The sequence below is a fragment of the Odontomachus brunneus genome, unplaced genomic scaffold (genome assembly GCF_010583005.1).
Source record: "Odontomachus brunneus isolate Ranch 3 - 2012 unplaced genomic scaffold, Obru_v1 Obru_scaffold_191, whole genome shotgun sequence".
Lineage (NCBI taxonomy): Eukaryota > Metazoa > Arthropoda > Insecta > Hymenoptera > Formicidae > Odontomachus > Odontomachus brunneus.
Window position 1 is genome coordinate 499944 of NW_022639641.1, and position 18020 is coordinate 517963.

The following is an 18020-nucleotide window of genomic DNA, read 5'->3' on the forward strand; positions in this document are numbered from 1 at the left end:
AAGAGGAGGAGGAGGAGGAGGGGGAGGGGGAGGAGGAGGAGGAGGAGGAGGAGGAGGAGAAGGAGAAGAAGAAGAAGAAGAAGAAGAAGCACAGGCGGGCAAGCAAGCAGGCAGGCAGGCAGGACGGAACACAATGGGTCGAAAACCGGAAAGAGGTACGCCCACTTCCCAAAAAATGGCCCGTCGCTAAGAAAACGAAAAAACGCAGCCATATGCGCGTCGCAAGACGACTAAGAATGGCTTGGAGAAAGAGAGACAGAAAGAGAGAAGGGTCGACTACCATTGGCCGGATTCCCATGAAACTCGAGCAGCGGACGAGAGGGGACGAAGGTTCCATTTAACGGCGGGCCGTCAACAAGAAAATAAACCTAGATCCATCGCCACTGAACGAAATCCTGGCAATTACCGAGCTATTGCCGGTAATTTGTCGCGGTGGTGCACTCTCTTTCCTTTCTCTCTCTCTCTCTCTCTCTCTCTCTCTCTCTCTCTCTCTCTCTCTCTCTCTCATTTTTATCCGCGGCGCCACTTTTCGCAGAAAATACTACTTCCGTCTAGATCCCTTCGCGATTAACGGGACACACGTGTCCCGTTAAGATTTAGTATCGAAAGTGCTTTCAGGAAAATACGGGTCTTCAATTCCGTCTATTGCATATTTTACACGCGGATGTCCAATTGGTGGTAAATTTTCGGCCTGGAAGTACACGGAGGGAGCCGCGCCGTAATATCCTCCGGCCAGACGATTTATTAATGAAGTAACTCTCATCCGTCGTTGTGTGCCGTGTTACTTGCGGGAACTTTCGAAATCATATCGGATAATGTAAGGAACACACATCGCGAGAGCGGCGCGAAGGGCCCGGAGTGTGCTGATATCGATAATCGGGCCCGGACTTCTCCATTCGTCGCGACGGCTGCCACATTTATCTCATCCACTGACAGTACGAAATTTATTCTTCACCTACCGACGAAGGAGCCCTCCCTCCCCCTGCCTCTAGAACGGCTATCGAATAATAATGCAACGCGAGGCCTTCGGATCCCTCGTTTCGCCGAGAGACGAGGGCCGAATATTCTCGTCAAATTTATCGCGAAATCTTTATCTTTCGATTTCCTTTTATCTCCAGAAAACCGCGTCTGCCTCTCAATCCGACATTCCTGGAGCTCTGAATCTCTGCGCCCTCTACTTTCTCAATTCGTTTGTCCCTTCACTTTATGCCCATCCCTCGTTTCTTCTTTCTTTCCCCTCTCATCCCGAGTCGAAATTTTAGCCCTATTTTCGGTCTAAACTTTCTAACATTCGTATATTCCGAAGGTTTAGAAGCTCAGTATATGTCTCAAGGTTCAGTGTGCGTTTAATATACAAACTGAAATCCTATTTAACATCTCTAAACGGCAGAAAATACACAAGATGCCACTTGTAAGTTCGAGAAGAGGATCTCTTGACAAAGTTAATAAGTTAAATAGGATGAAAAGAGATTGATGCAGGCGTCAGAGTATCAAAATAGGCGTGTAATGGAGTGTTGAGGCCAAAAATAGGATGAAAATTTTCACTCGGGATGTCCCTCTTGAGAGAAAGTGGATGTGTGACCAATTAATTGAATCGCTCATTAACAAAATAAGACTGTGAGCTATTTATTCAAGAGAAAATACATGGCTCGCCAAAGTTCGCTGTCCACATTTTGCCTACACCAAGTGCAACGTCGACAATGCTCTTGATCACGGTAATCGTTTTTAAAAGGACGCGCGTGTCGATCGTTGAAGCGAAAGGCGGACGCAGTCGGCCGGCCACGTGGATACAATGAAGTCGCGTTTATCCAAGCGAGAGATTCATAAGCGAAAAGAAGATATCGTCTCCGCACTCTCTTTCTCTCTCTTTCTCTCTTCCCCTTCCGTCGATTCCACTCGTGCTTGAGCGGGGGGTGACGAATGACTCTTTCGCAAAGAAGATAACGATCGCTTTATCCCCCGGTGCCGATGATCGGGAGAGCGCGAGAGAAAGTGCGTAATACCCGATGAATAACGCACAGAGCAAGAGAGAGAGAGAGAGAGAGAGAGAGAGAGAGAGAGAGAGAGAGAGGGAGGGACGGAGAGAGAAGCCGGTCGGTCGGCCGTCTGTCTAAAAATCGAAGATAACGTTACCGACATTCGTTACCCGTCGCCTCGCGACGTCCGATGTCGTGCCGCGTAATGTATGTAAATGCGAGCCGGACGAATCCGCTTATAAAGCGCTCGCTCGCGCACGAACAATTAGGTCGACGAAAGCATTTGTCTCGCGGGCCGATTTCGCAAATTAATATCGACGGAGACGAATATCGGCGATCGTAAAGGCGTCCCGAACGTTTTAATTAAATCGAGGTCCGACGCGGCCGATAAACCATCCGTGAATTCCCAATAATTTCGCTGTCGACTTTGCATCCGAGCGCGCATACACACGTATACATACACACACGCACGCGCGCGCGCGCGCGCGCGCTCGTACGCCCGCGAGTCTACGTGTATTTGCACGTGGACGCGATGACGACCACACGATAAGTTTCTTATAGATATCTAGGTGGGGAGACCTTTCACCCCGTGGCGCGCGCGGTGTCGCGATATCCATGAGGGGGTTTCGCAATTCGCGCGCGAGTTATACCGTCGTAATTATTATTACTATATCACACAGGTGCTCTCGATTACGTTGCCCGATCGTTGCAACGATACCCCCCTCGGAATCGGATTGATATCGCCGTTCCGTTGCGCTTCAAGGCGACTCGCGCGAAGCGATTTCCACCGCGCGAGAGGACGTGGCGCGCCGTGCTCGAGGAATGAACGGACAAACGAACGGACGCGATCGTAACTCACGCCCCGCCATTTCGACACACGCGCTGTATATAAAAGCTGAAAAATTAGCGCCTCTCGTACCCGACGCTCATAACTCCGCGTAAAAATCGCGAATAAATCACATTACGTAACGCCCAGTTTTTGTAGCCCCCGAGACTCTTCCTCTGTTACAGTCGGATCGTTAACAATGCGCGCGCGCACGTACGGCTGTACAAGGCGCCGAGTGTTTTGTAAGAGAAATTTGATACGAAAGAGAGAACATCATGAAAAATCGCGCGTCGCCGATTCCACGCTATCGTGGGATAACGCGTTTAATCTCTGGCCGTCATCTCTCGCCCGGCGATTTTCTTCACGACCAATGAGAATCCTGTTGTCAACCTCTCTCTCTCTCTCTGTCTCTTTCTCCCTCTTTCTCTCTCGTTAACGGGATTTATTAATTTCCAGCGGGATAATTATCAGCTTCATCGTGGCTTGTGGACGTGTCGTCTGATACGAAGCGGTAAATCAATCCGCGACAGATGTCAACGGAAATATGTAGATGGCGCGGGGAGGGAGGGAGGGAGAGGGCTCATTAAGAATTCCAGTAGCCGTGCGGGAATCTCGTGTATCGCGTGTAATTTGTAGACTAAACGGCGGCGAGAGGACGCGGCCCTCGTCGCACAGCCGAGCGAGCCGAGAGATAAGGTGACGTTTCTATTCGTCTCGTTTAAACAGCCACGAAGAAATCCCCCGATATCAATCATAGCGCGAGCGGCGATCTAACGATCCCCGGCCGGCGCGCACCGAGATCACCGAGAGCGCGCGGCCGTGACGTACAATTTTATACGACGGGGATTAGTGAACGTATATCGGGAGTGTAATTAATCGCCCGACCGGTATCTGATGACTGTAACAAATGCGCGGACGCGCGGAGATAGCGCTTACACGCATTAAATCGTAACTATGCCCGAGTGTTTTCCTTTTTTCCCCTGCGCGCCTAATGAGAGAGGAATACACCGAGACGGTATCGGCGTCTTCAACCTAGATGCGCCGCGCGAAATGTCAAAAGACACTCGCCCTCCCATAAGTCGCGATTGAAAGCGGCTTCGCGTTGCGCAGGTGTCGCCGTTCCTCGGACGACCGCTCCAGCCGGAAGATCAGTCGCCCGACACGAAGACGTTTCCCAGACGGAGGCCGGCGATTTTCACGGCCGCCAGTTACCCGTAGCCGACCTGCCGCGAAAGGCCTCGCCTCGACAGCAACATATTTTATTGAGAGGGATACCGATATCTTCATAAATATAAAACAGCCGACGCGCGAGAGGGCGGTCTGGAAAATTGAATTTTCACCGCTACCCGGTAGCGCGCGGCGCGACCGTCTCTCCCGGAAAGATCCTATCTCGCTATTACGTACTTTCCGCGGCGCGTCTGAAATGGAAGCTCGCGAATAACGCGGTAATATCCCCGGAGATGCACAATGCCGCCGCCGCCGCTCGGACGTGCACTCGTCGCCCGGCCCGCTCGTCGGGCAAGAGCAGGTAACCCTAGATTCCAGATGAGCGAGCGAGATTACGCGGGGTGCAGCAGGACCTGTCGGCGTGGTCGGAAATGTAAAACGAGATCCTAATCGGTCGATCCGTGACGAGCCGCGTATATCCAGATTTCGGGGGCTCCCCACCTTGCTCACCGAATAAACGCGCCCGTGGTATCGCGGCCTTATCTCCCTCCCCCCTCCTTCCCCTCTCCCCCGAGAAAATGCCTCTCGGCGCCTCGTCTCGGAAAATCTCATCGCGGCCTCGTTGTATCGTCGAACGGGCTTGGCAGCCTCTTCGGAGGGACGCGGACGCGCAATAAATGATGCATATCCCGATAACGTCTAATGTACGTGATGCACACAGCAATAGGCATGTAATACGCATACAAAGTCTATAAATAGAAGCGCAATCGTCGCGAACGTAATTCGCAAGCGTCGGGAGAGTGATCACACGCGGACCGTAGATTAGATTACGGGAAACGTGCATGGAAAGCGGAGAGATACGATGCATACACATGCCAGAAATATTCAGTTGAGCAGCACGGTAGTATTACCATGCACTGAGAGAAAAAAGAATTCAACTGAAATTACGATTAGTTTTGGTCAACTATATCCTTCGATTATCTCGAGTCGACATTTTTCAGCCTCACTATTCCATTCAACATCTGAAGCCTATAATACACTAAAGAAAGCGATGAGGGAAATTTCGGACATTATCAGAGTCAAAGTAGTAGTAAATCATTAGAATTAAATCTACTTTGCTAACTTAGCTCCTACTCCGTAGAATTCAAAGTTTAATTCATAGTCTCGACTCCCTCATAGTCCCAAAATCTCGACTCGGGATTCCAACACGAATATGTAATAGCAGCAACACGCGTATAAGACTATTAACGTTACAGTAGAATTTAATAAAAATACGGTTTGCTTGACCATAATTTAGTAGTAATTACTTTTCCGTGTGATTATAGTTACAAGTACTGAACATTCTTTTCTCAGCGTGGTTATCTTCGCGCGATGCGGTGATGTGTGTATGATTGATATGACTCAGTCGCTTTGGTACATCAAAACTACATCGATGTAGTGGCGCGTGATCTGATTGTGGCAATCAGAAATCGTTCGACATTTACCACGGATACACTTCGGCCGGAGCAATCAGATATCGTCACTGCTGCAACGTCAGTTACTCAGCAATCGCTCTGTGGTTGCAGCAGCCACATAATCAGTTGTTCCGTATTTTACTATTGAGTCCGGCTGGCACGACTAGATTTATGTGTGGGCCAACAACCGTGCCGTTTCTTCCGTGTGATAATCTTTCGCAGTCGGCGCGCGTCGCATCGTTCGCATTCACAGAACTCGTTTCGTTGCGGTAGTAAAGCAAAAGTACCAATATGCCCGGACACGTACCTGATTATTGTTTTGGTCTTTAACCTTCTCAGTGGCGATTTAAAATGACTGCGTGATTCTTCTCCCAATGAATTTTCTTTTAATAAGCATAACTACACCTCTTCCTTCTTTATTGCTAATAAAGAGAATTTAAAGAAGTAGGATACAAAAAATATATCTAATTTGTATTTGTGAGTTTAAGTAAATCAGAAGAAAGAGTGTAGAGCCAAATAGCCATAACTGATGTTCTCTGATTTTTTCGTTCAATTTCCCAATCAATCCCGTTGTAAAACCAAAGATAATGACATATAGATAAGATTACAAATATAAGTTTCAAAGTGTATCCGTCTATTTTGTCATTTTATATTATGTGTATCGTCTAGGATTTCTGATACGACCACTGCCATGATTTCGTCATTCCCAATGAGAACTTGGCTCTTGATGCAAATAATACTTTGAATAAAGATATTTTATTTACATAATAAATTGCATTCTTCAATTTTTTTGCTGGCACCATCTGTCGGGCTTGAAATTTTTGCAGCTCATTTCCTTTAGAACGATATAAAAGCGTACACTTTGAAACTTACGTATTTGTAATCTATTCGTAATTATCTTTCGTTTTATAACAAAATTAATTAGGAGATCGAATACGGGGAAATCAGAGAGCGCTTTGGCTATATATTTTAATATTTTTTCGGGTATACCACTTAAGGAATTAAACTTAAATTTCGAATATTTAAATTTCCAACATAAAATGCGTATACAGATTTCATGTATACATTTATTCTATGTTAAAGTTCAAGTATTCATATTTAAAGATCAAACCAATAAGAATGTCTAGGCTCGGGCACGTGGCTGAGAATTCGTACTTTTACCTTATGCGCGCTCACGGGAGGCTCGATTCCCTGGATTCTAACGCCACTTTCTGGCTCGCGAGGCTAGATCGGCGCTTACGTGGCTTGTAGAATACGTGCAAACGCGCGGACTCGCGGGTTTTCAAAGGACGAGCCAGGTGGCCGCACTACTTTCACTACGTCTACAGGTTCGCCGGGCGCGCTCGATCGAGCGGCGGCGGCGACGACGACGACGCGAGACGACGCTGCGCGACGCGATGCAATGCAATGCAACGCAATGCAACGCAACGCGATTCGACTCCACATGCGTTTCCACACGGCCGACGGGAATCGCTTTGTAACACTTTCACGGTGCAATTACAACAGCGGCCAGCAGTGTGTATATATATATATATATATATATATATATGTGTGTGTGTGTGTGTGTGTGTGTGTGTGTGTGTATGTGTGTGTGTATATATATATATATACGCGACCGGCTCGGTCGGTCGTCGAACGTGCGAGAGCGAGTACGTGTCTCGGACGAACGAGCCGAGTCAGCATGCCGCTGCGCCGACGTCCTCGTCGCCGTCGCCGTCGCGTATACACACGCACACGCGTCGCACGGCCGATAGACACGCCAGTGCGCGTCTCTCTCTCTAATAATACCAGTAATCATAATTAATTGCTCCGATCCTCGCCACGCCGATGAGATTGCCTCTCGAGAGCGCTCAGGGACGTACCCGGGGATACTTCGCAGGCTGGATTATTTCTCGTTGAAAGAACGCGTTTCGTTCCCGTTGGAAAACCATTTCGAGAGCGACACTTGAGGATTATTCCGCGCTGCCCCGCGAACTTCCACCCACTCCTCGCGCTCGGGCGAATTAGATGATGCCACGTGTGTGAGCGGTAAGTGACATCGGAGCTAGGTGTCGAAATCGACACCGCCGACGATAAATCTCGAACGACGTTCGCTTATCCCGATTTCAGATTATACACGGCGTTAACTCTCGTGATTAGAGCGAAGCGCGGCCCCCTCTCTCGCCTCTCCCGGGATAATATTTCGCTTCTGGGGTGCTCCTAAGCGCACCTAAGACGCAAATGGGACCCTTTGACAGCTGCGAGCCTCGAAGCTTAAGTTTCATCAATTACCATGCAGATTCGCCCCTGGGAGAGAGCGATACACTCACTGTGTCCGAGGCGTTGCAATGTAACGCGGAACGAGATGAAAAGCGAGGGGAGAGAAAGAGTGAGGGGGGAGGGGAGAGAGAGAGAGAGAGAAGGCGAGAAAAGGCGATAACGGAAAGGGGAAGGCGGCAACGTGATATCCCAGCGGGGCTCGCGATCGTTTTCGTCTAACGGTCTTCTCTGACGATTATCGGGCAAGATCTTGACGACCGGATAACACCAGAGCGCGGAGACAAACATCGGGGATCCGTTCTCACGTTGCCGACGACTTATTTCTCCCTCCTTCTCTCTCTTTCTTTCTTTTGTATTCCTTTTCTGTCATGCACACGCGCGTGTGCACGGTGCGACATGTGAAAGACGGTAGTTGCGTAGCGACTGGGGAGAGAAGAAAGAGGATACGGGACAAATTAGCGGCTTTCATACGCTGCGCGGCAAATTGAGGCTAATCATTGTGAATTCGTGGCGAGTCCGGGCGGGAGGAGCAGTAGTAGGGCGGGCGAGGGCACACCGAAAATGGAATTACTCCCCTAATGACTGAAGCGGGTCGATTAATTTATGAAATTGCGTAAGCCCGGAGTCACGCCGGCGTAAATATGAGGGAAAACGAGGAACAGCCCCGCAGTAAGCAAGCGTTTGTCTATTCCACGTGCATACACGCGCGCGCGCGCGCACACATGCAATTAACTCTGTGACGCCACCTTGAGGGCTTGGAATCGTCCACATACACACTGCCATCTGACTATCGTCATATCGTGTATGTGCACACAGCCCGGTGAAGACATTACAAAGCGCGTTCCAGAGCTTTTGCTCTCTGTACACTCTTATCTCATCGCGACGCAGGGTTGGCTCGTTCGGCTCGATCACACTACGATTTATCATCACAGTGATAAGACCGAGGATTTCAACGATAAAGATTGAACGAAGTGAATTACAGGGCGATTTTTTACAATCGAACAACGAAACATTCGCGGCGATTAAAATATTAAGCGCGCACGATATACAGAGTGTCTCAAAACAACCTCCGAAGCTCTCGTGGAAACATGATACAGATTAAGGTGAGCATAAAGCCTAATCTACAAGGTGCTCTTTGCTTTCTGTTCCTTGTTCTCTGTCTTTTTTTTAGTTTAAGGCTTAAGGTGTGAGTCAGAAAGAGATAAAGAAAAAAAAAACAAGAAGCAAATAACACATTGTAGATCAAGCTTAAAAGTCCTGTGTCGTTCTGCGATACTCGCAATACAGATCAGGCGAGTTTGCTTGTGCGGAACGTGACAGCGTTCAAGCGGTTTTATCAACCTTGCTTTTTGCGATTCGCGCGCGGCTGTGTACTCGTGAATCGTGGGGCGACTCGATCGTTACCAAATCGATTATATCGCGAAACGAGGCCGCCGCCGTTGCCACCGCTACTACAACACGCGGCCCGAACGAAGCGCAAACTGTTTTGAAACTGTCGTGTTTTACGAACGCGCGAGCGTGATATTGCCAACGCGCGACAGCCGCTGAATGTTGCGTGAGGTATGATAGCTAATAGACGGCTTAATGGTTAATAAACTAAGTTGTCGTTATTTTGCGCCGCGAGCGCGCTTCCGCCACGTTCGGAGCCCTTCGGCGCTCGAATGATATCGCGCAACGAAGCCAACGAGCGCGTCAAACAATTACGCGTGTTCCATTGTTACGCGTGTTTTCCCCCTATTAAACAGGAATTTCACGGTACGCCTCGGAACAAACAAAACAAAAGGAGATAGGAAATTATCCGTTTCGTCAAAATACACGAAGAATAAAAAGCGTAAGGTTCGAATAACGTGAATAACGAGTCTCGCTCTCGTATTTCGATATGCAAAAATCGCGAGTTTTCGGTTCTCACGGGAGCAAAGTTGCGAATCATCCTTGTCCGGGATTAGTGTAAATTCGTCAAGGCCCGCAGACGGCTGCTTTGACGTCGGGGACGTCGCCGGCGTTGCATTTTGCGGAACGTGGTGGCGGAGGGAGAGGAGAAGGGGGAGCGAGACGAGAAACACGTACACGCGAGAGAGGTCTCGTGTGCGCAAATATCACACTGAAGTACATTTCGCGAGCCAACACAACCGGCCAACTCGTAGCCCGCGCACACGTGTGCAGCGCGATCACAGTGCCGGAAAGAGCGCGTCTCTCCCCGCGATTCGCGGTCACGTTTGAGAACGTGATTCGAGCGTGTTTGAGAACACGCAGCGCAAACTCCCCGGGCGAATCCCGTACGTGGGCCCTCGGGCGCGTAGACCTGCCTAGGCCAACAGGTAGAAAAGCGGAGGGTTGTGGCCCTTTTTGCTCAATGGCTCACGTAGGATCACCACACCTCCTCCTACCTAAACGTCCACCACTATCGTATAAGATAACGATCGCTCATTTGCTCGCCGGCATACCCTCGTGACGGGATCGCGGCGTTACGAAAATTCATTTACCACCGACCGATCTCTCTCTCTCTCTCTTTCTCTCTCTCTCTCTCTCTCTCTCTCTCTCTCTCTCTCTCTCTCTCTCTCTCTCTTTCTCATGGCCATTCTTATGAACGCCCCCCACACGACCGTTTCCCTTGCGCATTCATCAGGCGGATATACTGGGACCCGGGATGACCACCGACAGTTCGCAGTCGATGCGTGCTGTTCACGCACTGACAAAGTTGGTTATAGTTGCGCAACAATGACAACCAACCCACAAAATTATAGTTTTCAAGTTTTTGTTACCAATGGCTAGTGCACACGCCTTTCTCCATAAAGCAAAAAATATCCAACAAGCCTCCGGGGCGTCGAAAATTAATTAAGAAACTGTTTTGGTTTCCTACCAGTCGCGTCTTTTTCACCCGTTTTGTAAGAGTCAACTTGTCAGTGCTATCTAAACTTTTTAAATCATATATCAAATTTTCATCTTCATCTTTCTCGAAATCTTACTCCTTATATGGGTTAGATTCTTGCATAACTACGGCCAATTTATTTCTACGTGAGAAAAAAGTACCTGGACATGCCTAACTCTGGACATGCTTATTTTAGTCTTTAAACACGAATATTGAAACTTTCAATATAGAATATGCATACATGTACTGAATATATACATATATTCTGTCTTCTGGAAGTTTATGTATAGCCATATTTAAAAACGGAAACGATAAGAATGTTCAGAATTAGATACATGTCGAGGCATTGGTACTTTCACCTTAAACCGTTCATCAATATTCCGATCCATCGGACTCGTCACTTTCTCTACATTGGAAATTAAACGGAAATAAGTGATCTGTGTCGGTGGATAACAGTGTAACTAAGTAAGCTGCGTAAATTGTAAATAAACGAGTCGACTTGTTGCACATAGCGGAGCCAATCGCGGTGAGCATCGAGTCACACACGTTGCGCGTTCTTTCTAGTCAGATTATAATTCGAATGCCGTTACCGTTACGCACGATGAGCGGAGCAACAAGGCAAAACATACCGTCGATACAATGAAAAGGTCGCCGAAGATGTCAACGGGAGACGTAACGACCCACGAGTAAATTGCCGATGATGCTCTTTTGGCCGGCGAGGTTGCAAAAAACGGGAGATTCACTCGGTCGCGTACGCAAAAACTACGAGAGATGCCAAGCTCTGAGCCACTCCCCCCCCCCTCCTCACGCAACGCGCGATACGGAACCGTTTTGACGTTTGACAGATTACGCAACGAGACGAGGAAGAAAATCCTCTCGGCACAAGCGAGAGAGAGAGAGAGAGAGAGAGAGAGGGAGAGAGAGAAGGGTTACGATACGATCCGTCGCGGGCGAGTGTTTGCCGGCGCAAAATATTTGCGCGCAGAGTCGAGCTCAAACACGCCGGCACCACGACAGCCTGTCATTTTCCGTGTGGTACACGCCGCGCGTATTTGTGCGCCGCGCTATGCGAGAAGGCGCGTCGTTCTTCGGCACGTTTCGGCGCGTGCGAAAGCGCGCGTGCACAGAGTCGCGCGCTCGCCTGTGCACACACGCGTTTTACCTATGTACACGGACGCGGCGGCGGACACCGGCGGCGGCCGTGTATATCGCGTGTGCATGCATGCACACACGTGCGCGCGTGGTGGCCGCGACCCTCGTCACACGAAAATTTCTTCACACACGATCGCGGGTTTCCCAACGTTTCGCCCCGGTTCAGCACTTTTGCAGAAAGCTCAGCGCAGCAAAACGTCGGCTTTTCACGTTCGTTTGTACTACTTCCCGGTAACTATGGAATGGTAACGTGCGCGATACGTGATACGGATGTGCGCAATATTCTCGTTGAGAACGGGAGATATCGTGTATATATTGTCTTTCGCTTCTGTAATCATGTACTTTTCTTCGCGCTTGTATTCATGCAAAACAAAAAGTTTCTGTATCAGTAGACAATAGAAACAGATTTTTATCAAACAAGACTTTTTGGAAAGATTTTATAAAAATTGTTCTCGGAATCGTGTGCATTATGATACTCGGTGCAATGAGGAAATGTATTTTTGGTATTCATGACTGTAATTACAGAGATAAAAATTATAACTGGGAAAATAATATTTTTGGATATAGTACACATAGAAAAATACCTTTTCACTGATAAGAAGAGCGATTATAGTCATTTATTTTTCTTTTCTTAATTAATAATTATCTTCAGAAGAAAATATGTTCTTGATAATATATAATCTTAAAATATACTTATACATTTGAGAAAAGCTCCATTATCATATACTTAAGAGAAAAATTTGTTCTCTCTACAAGATTACTGTAAGTCTATCGAAGAGTTATTTCGATTCTGTGTAGTGAATAAACCGAATTTTTCCTTTCATTTAATACCCCTCATTGAAATATTGAATTTTTTAATAGAAATTTGATGATTTTATGATAAATTTGCGAGTGTATAAAAACTTGTGAAATTCCGGAAACAAGTAACATGTATTTGAGTGCAATATGTATTTTTCTGTGTGTAAATATTGCTTTATACACTATTAGTGATAATAATCTTACACGCACATTACTGCTGTTATTTCTCTGTTAAAACAACAAGAAGATGTGTAATTGGCTCGTAAATAATTATAATTTTCGACGAGAACAATCGTTTTTTCCCCCAGTGTAGATTTAACGCCACATGTTGCCAAACTAAGGAATGTCCATGGAAAATGAGACCGAGTAATCATGGGGATAATTTCTCGGGAGATCCCCGAGAAGTTCATTGTAAACGCGTTCACTTGTCCACTCGGACAGAGTGCAGGGTGCCCTCCAACTGTTCTACGACCTTCTTAATTCCGAACGCGGCGCGACGAGGCGCGAGGAAAGGCGCTAGCTAGAACGGAATCTACAGGGCGGTCGAACGCGAACGAGAGGCGAATTAATGCCTTTCACCGGGATACTGATCGTTAATACCTCGCGCCGTTACGCGAGTCGCGCCGTGGAATATCGCAGGGGTGTCTCGCGATTCCTCTCACGGTGCATCCGCACACATTGTGGTACGTGTGTAACGGGTAACGCGCGTGAATCGAGCTCGCTCAGTCGACATTCCTGTGCTTGAAAATATTCTCGAGTTATCTCTCTCTTTCTCTCTCTCGTGCGCGCGCGCGATCGACCGATCGATAGAGTCAAAAGTAACAATAATAACACCGAGATGCACCTTCGCGGTATCATTGATAGTTTATATCTGTTAATTTATCACCGTTCTCAGTAAAAGGAGCGTGATCCATGGTATTGCATCGCGATGCGTGTGCACATCGTCCGCGTACGTCGGAGAAAATGGCGCGTAACATGAAATCTCGCGAGAGATTCGCGCGAGAGCAGCGAAGTCAGTCGTCGCAGCTCCGCACGGGAAATGTTTCAAAGTGCCAAGAACTTTGGACTCACCTAAGTCCACAGCGAGAGGATGCGCTCCGCTCCGCACGGAAACACGTCGCTCCGAATTCGTCGCTCCAAAATCGTCGCACTCGAGATACCTCTCCTCTCCTGCCAACGCTCCTCTGGCGATGCACTTTGCACACACACGGTATTCCGCACACGGTACTCGCGGCGACGACGAGGACGCCGTCGACGACGACGACGACGAACGGCGGTAACGACGGGGACGCGAGGGAGACGAGACGTGACACGACGACGGTCACGCAGCGAGACGTACGTTGGTTGATCCCTCAGAAAGGTCGCGGCGAGCGATGCCGGCGCGATTCCGTCGAACAGTTCGTCACGGTCGATAGAGGTGCACGGACGAAAGCAAGCGCCATTTTATCCCATGCACTCGCGGCAACGCGAAAGGTGGACGGACGGTGCACCGACGGCGCGGCGACGCGACCGGGAGAGAGAGAGAGTTGTACGTACGCGTTGCCTCTCTCTCTCTCGCGCGCGCTGTCTCTGCCTTCTCTCTTTATCCCACTCCCTCGACCGCTTGTGCCTTGACGCGAGTCCGTCTGCGCGTATGCACCGACAACACGCCGTGTAGGAACGGCGAGAGAATTCGCGAGGAGGGTCGTGGCACCGCGGCGAGTCGAATCCGCGACACGTTCGAACGTGTTGCACTGCCCCTCAACCGACACTCAACTGTATTCACACTGCTCCAGCGCGACGCGGCGCGACGCTACCGGCACGCCGCGCGACATTCGCGCACACGAGACACTTTCGGAGCGGATCTTTCTCTCGTACGTCTTACCTCGCGGAAAAGCAAAAGAGACTATGTTCGTCCCGACACACACACGCGTAGTACTTACGACTCTGTCCCGATGTTTGTTTACCGAGCTCTCCCGTGACCTTCCGCACTGACTCAATCGGACTGTTTGATTCAATAATCTTCCCTCTCTCTGTCCTGTCTCTTGTGTTTGTTTTCTGCCTTCTGTTTTCAGCCTCGAACGCCGCGATACGCGAACGAACGTAAGAAGGGCGACGCCACCGCGACCGCTAACAACCGTCGTGCGCAACGAGAGGACACGAACTGAGCGGCGATGCCGGAGCAGTGGAGCTTGCCCGGCTGGTTTCCACCGTACCGCTATTCGGCCGTCTTACACTAGCGCCGCCAACGGACTGCACCCTTCGCGCAGCCGGCCATTTTCTCTTCTCCTCTCACTGTTCTTGCGCGCGACGACCCTGCGCACTCGTTCTGCCTCTCTCTCTCTCTCTCTCTCTCTCTTTCTTTCTCTCGTTCGCTCGCTCGCGTGCCTGGTGCGTGAGTGCGTACCGCCGGTTCGGCGATGATGTGTCGTCGTCGTCTCGTCGTTATCGTCGTCGCGCAATCCGTTCGGGCGGAGCGTCACGATGCCGATCTCCGTGAATCGGTTTCGTATCGCCGGACGACGACAGCCGACGAAAGAGAGACAAGAAGAAAGAAAGAGAGAGGAAAATTCCAGAGCGAAGAGATCGCGAGAGAGAGAAAGAGAGAGGGAGTGAGATGCGGCGGTAGCGGGCGCGAGGGGGTCATTGATTTTTTGAGCTCGTCAAGTGTAACCCGCGCACATGCGCACCGATGCCGGCCGGCGGCGTGACATCGGTCGTTCTCGTCGTACTCACCCGGAATGTCCCAGGCACGAATATATCCACGCGCGCCGGTCGCCGTCGACTTTCGCCGCCGGCACTGTCGCTGGAAATCTGCTCGAGTTTTGCGAGATCGACACCCCCGCTATGCAGCGCACAGTCTCGGCGAGATCGAGACGCGAGGGTGGCCCGCGTCTCTGCTGGTCGGCGGGAGAGAGAGAGAGAGAGAGAGGTTAACGCGAGGGGGCGACGCACCGTATCGCGGCTTGAGCTTTCGTTAGTATTTCATGCAATAGTAAACTACTTCGCGTCGCGATGGTCAGCGTGTGTATCGCGACTTTAGTTTCTTATGCGAGCGTTTCAAATTTTGGAATGGACGAGTCCACGAGTATTGGGAAGTTCCCGCTTTGCGACATGTTTCCTTTTTTTCACGGATTATCGGAATAACCTTAACCTAGGAAGATCAGGAGATTTAGGTCGCGAGGAGGAGATGAGGCCGGGAGATCCGAGGAACTCATGACCGTTACACGAATGTGGTATTCTAATTGCCCGCTTATGAAATCAAACTCTGCATCCGGATTGAGCGGCGAAGAGACTTTTTCCCACGATAAATCGCGTCAGTTGCATTTCTAACGAATCTCGGAGCCGAGTGTACACTTCTTGCTGACAGAGCGACGCTTCCTCCCGAGATTCGGCGTCATGTTGTCCGTCTGTTCCTCCGATTACGAACGCGATACGACGATTGTCCAATTTCGTTACTACTCGAGCGAGTCGAAGGTAATAACAAGTGTAAAAGGCGCCGCCGACGCGACGAGCGCTGGTTGTGTATGGTGAGACAAGGAGATTACTGCTTAATAACGTACTTACGATACGTCCCGGCGACCGCAGATCGCTGCTTGCGACATTCTCAATGCTGACTTCCGCGCGAGACTCACTTTCGACGGGCAAAAAGCGCGTAAAAGCCACAGAGCGATGTAGATCGATGCGTTCATGACGGTTGCTCGACTCTGAAAGATCGAAGTATAAGACGGCCGTGCAATTGATGTCATATGCCGTGAATTGGCGCCAAGATAGTGAACGTTGTCGCACTTCTACGACGCGCTCTGTACATACACACGGCATAATGAATGCCCGAATATTCCTTAAGTCGACAGTTGCACAACTTTCGGCCTTATACGTGTACGAATCACTACAATTAAAGCCATTACAACTCTGTCATAAGGAGAGCTACTTGTGTGATTTTCAATCTCGAGCGTAATGTAGGCTCAATATCGTATAATTGGTGATCCAATAAATATTCGGACATCGCCGTGTGTACATTCAGGGACTAAAAGGTTGTCCGTAATTTTTTTTTTAGAGTGAATTTGTGAGCTCTTCATCTTATTCAATTGGAGAATTCATTTTCCAATTGGAAAATGCTCTCGTTGGAAAAACAAGAAGGGTGAGTTCACAAACTCACAAACTCACTCCTAAAATTATGGACAACCTTTTAACCTCTGATTGTATATTCAGTAAGACAAAATGGTTTTCACATTTTTTTCTAATAAAGTCGTACTTTAAGTTGCCACAATTGTGAGTCACTGTTTTTGTGCAAGTGATTATCCCAATAACGAAAGATACAGCCAATCGCTGCGTAAATTGGTCAATAGTGACTCGCAATTATGACAACCTTGAGCACTGCGAAAAAAGAAAGACTGTTTTACGACTGAGTGCACATCCTTTCTCTCTCTTTCTCGCAAACAGACCGACCTCTTGCTATCTCCAAAATTCGGCATTGCGTATATCTCTGGCGTCGTATCACCCATCTATTCCTCCGATTATAACCGCATTTCTAATGGGCCTTCTACAATAAGCCACTAGTCATAAGCCGCAAGAAAATTGACTAATCACAATCAATTATTTAAAAAAATAATCGATTGTGATTGGTCAACTTGTCTATGATTTATGATTAATAACTTATTGTAGATTGCCCATAACACCTGATTAATAAATTCGACGATTCTATTTCTGTTCGTTCTTTCGCAAAGGATTTGCGAACTAGTGCAGAGATTCTTCGAACAGACCCGAGGCGGTAACAAGTGTAAAGGCCATCACACACAAAATTCCGTAAGAACTTAAAACGTAAGCGTAAAGAAATCGACCAATCCCAATCGAGCACTCGGCTCTTCGTAACCCCTCCATTATTACGAAGAGCCGAATACTCGATTGGGATTGGTCGATTTCTTTACGCTTACGTTTTAAGTTCTTACGGAATTTTGTGTGTGACGGCCTTGAGAGACTCGATGCGTCGTGACAAGCATCGGCTGCACATCGAGAAACGTCGTGCACGACGCGCGTACGATTACGCGATCGAGGCCGAAAATTCGAGAAAAATTACGCGCTGCGTCGTCCCCCGTTCAGCTCATTGCCGCGTTGCGTGCGTAATGACTGCGCGCGTGTGTGCGTGTTTTCAAGGGCGCGCGACCTTGCCGCATCGCGCCACGCCTGAGACAGCCATAGTGTTATCTACTCGTTTACGCGACGTTCTTTAGTATCTGATATTAATATTACACGTGCTTTCTCATAACATTTAATTCCCCCTACCAACTGCGGCTGTCAAAATGCATCTCCGCGATGACAGCGGAGCAGTAGCTACGCGTTATCGAGCATTATGCAACGGTCGAGGTTAGCAGTTTAGTTTCGCGAAAATGAAGATTTTATGCGCCTCTACAATAACGCTTTCTGTACACCCCTCTCTTTCTCTCTCTTTCTCTCTCTCTCTCTCTCTCTCTCTCTCTCTCTCTCTCTCTCTCTCGTTGACAGAGCTATGTTACTGTCCGAGATTCGGCGTCGCGTTATTT

The 18020-nt window shown here is 48.8% G+C and overlaps 1 protein-coding gene across 20 annotated transcripts in view; it reads right to left on the minus strand.

Moving 5' to 3' along the window:
• The window catches only part of LOC116851799 (ephrin type-B receptor 1-B), a 136101-nt gene extending 119942 nt beyond the window's left edge, over positions 1-16159 (minus strand). For 7 of the 20 annotated variants that reach the window (XM_032831610.1, XM_032831605.1, XM_032831602.1 and 4 more), the window contains exon 1: positions 13573-14746. The gene's annotated coding sequence lies outside the window, so the exon portion shown is untranslated. Of the gene's footprint in view, positions 1-13572; positions 15024-16047 lie in introns of those variants that run through there. The other 13 variants (XM_032831599.1, XM_032831598.1, XM_032831594.1 and 10 more) reach the window with 8 other exon arrangements.
• Positions 16160-18020: the final 1861 nt, after the last annotated feature.